Source organism: Frankliniella occidentalis, unplaced genomic scaffold (genome assembly GCF_000697945.3).
Source record: "Frankliniella occidentalis isolate FOCC.00 unplaced genomic scaffold, Focc_3.1 Scaffold215, whole genome shotgun sequence".
Lineage (NCBI taxonomy): Eukaryota > Metazoa > Arthropoda > Insecta > Thysanoptera > Thripidae > Frankliniella > Frankliniella occidentalis.
This window is the reverse complement of record NW_026267341.1, coordinates 136,917-139,415: the sequence shown is the minus strand read 5'-3', so window position 1 is coordinate 139,415 and position 2,499 is coordinate 136,917.

The following is a 2,499-nucleotide window of genomic DNA, read 5'->3' as shown; positions in this document are numbered from 1 at the left end:
CGACTGCTCAACGCTGCACCCGCCGAGGACCCCCCGCCTCAGTGCACCCTGGTTTGATCGCCCAAGGACTGACTGACAAATTTTCGAGTTACGGGTCCAGGACCTAAGCATCCCAGTTCCAGCGAGCTCTTGCCCGAGGACGCCCTCCACGCGGCGCAGAGGGATGGAGCAGAGGAAGCAAGACTCCCTCTGTACAGCCGCCCCGAGACTTCACCCGTCACGTCGCAGACATGTCGGAGACTCGCCCGCAACTGCCGCCTGTCCAGCAGAAGCATGGGACATCAACGAACGACACGGCGCGTTCGTCCGAGCTGAGTAAACAGAGCTGTTCGAGGTAACGTGTGACCCAGCAGCAGAGTGACCCCGCCGACGAGGTCAAGACTTGGAGCACCCTCCCTGTGCGGCGTTGTCGCCACCACCGCTGCAAGAGCGCCGCCCTGCAGATGGACGAGTCATCCGTCATAGAGCACTGCCTGCTGCAGCCGCGAGGATCTGACCATGATGACCAACGGGCTGAAGGGCACATCCGCGTGCAGCTGAGTTCCCCGTGACATTGACACCACCCTTCGCCCCCTTTAGTTTGCAGTCGCAGACTGACTGGTCCAGCGAGAGACTCCAGCAGACCCGGCCTGCACCACGGCTAGACTCCAGCTCCTAGAGGCTCACCACCGCGACGAGCAAGTCAAACATTTCACCTGACGACGTGCAGCCCGGTGGCACCTCAACGTGCTCCCCCCTGAATCCTCCAGACCTTCCAGACCTCCGAGGCCTTCCAGTCAAGCCGTTTCCCGAATACCACCCGATTTCATGATTTTGACGAATGCGGAGTCGGACAGGTTTTCCTCATTGTGGAGGTTTTCCCTGTCCGTAGGCACCAAATGGTGGGCTCGCGCTATTCGGGCTTGCCGTACCCGGAGAGGGATGGAGTGTTATGATCCTGGCCTGCCGCAATACTCGGTACTTGCGGACCACTCTCCCCCTCTCTCGCGGGCACCCATTGTCGGGTTGCCAGGGTTCCTCGGCTCACACTCTAGTCCAGTCCAGTCTGAATACACGAGCTTCCGAGTACAGACGTACACTGAAATCCGTTTTGTGATACTTTTACTTAATTTTTGCGATAACTGGTATTTTGCGATTCCCACGCTAATGGGCATGATAACTCCAAAAACTGTGATAAAAGTATCACATTTTTGTGATAAAATAATCACAAAAAATGTAATAAAATAATTTTTGTGATGATTTTATCACAATTTTGTGATACTTTTATCACATTTTTTTCGAGTTATCATGCCCTTTAGCGTGGGAATCGCAAAATACCAGTTATTGCATGGTTTTGTGTTAAAAGTATCGCAAAACCAGACTCAGTGTACACACTTGTCCTCCTTGTCACCCCATCCCTGCACCGAGACCTGCCTACACCCGGGCCATTGCTACCGACCGCGGGTCATAACAATACTGGTCAAATCATAAGGGCTTTCCTTCGGCGGCAAAGAGATGCTGTCGGGCGTCTTTCACAGTGTCGCAAATGTCTTTTGCCCCGTACAGTGCAGTGAAGGAAAGCCCTTACTGCTCATCCCTCCAACTTCAGAAGCACTAAAACAGCATATGCGCCGTGCAGCGTACCAAGCCGGAATTATCTGGGGTAAATCTCTCGACAAGAGCTGGGACAATCATCCGTTACCAAGTGCCTGGGGATGGAAATTACAGCAAGGCCAGTGGGTGCCGCACTGGACTGACCGTGAGGACATCTGGAGAACATGCAGGGAACTAAGTGCATGCGGCTGTGCCTCTGGTTGTGGCACCAGGCGCTGCTCTTGCAGAAGGGCTGGCGTCCTCTGTGCGTTATCCTGCAAAAAATGCAAGGGTAAATGTGATAACAAAAAGTAAGCCATTCACATTAAATTCATATACTGATACTTGATACTTCACACTTACCTACGATGCGCATACTTCTCTGATTACTTAGGAACGACGATCCTCTTCCGGAGCTGGATGAAGATATAGATGGGGACTTAGCAGATTCCTAGTTGGAAGTATTGTCTGTACTTCACTCACTCTTATCCTGTAACATTGTTTGTTTTAAATTTGACACTGAAATGTAAAAAAACACTTCTCAATATTATACTTACACTGAAAAGTTTGCTCTCAACAATTTTATATGTTTTTACAATTATGACAGAATAATGATGCATACCAAATGTCAAAATTTCTGCATTTCTTCCAGCTTACCTGTGCAACACTAACCACTAACTCGAGTCAAAGTCGATTTTGTGTTCATTGGACCTAATATTCGGCATCAGAAATGTTGTAATATGCGGAAACGACACCCATATCGGGCCATTGCGGATAACTTGTTCCTTTCGGCATTTAGGCCCAAATTATCCAAAATGGCGGCGTCTGGGGCCCAAGTGAGAGGTCGTAAGGGTTCGAGAGTGTGTTTTTCCGTTTTACCGCATCAAGTTTACCCGGAAAAGTGTCTAAGATGACTTTCCTACGACA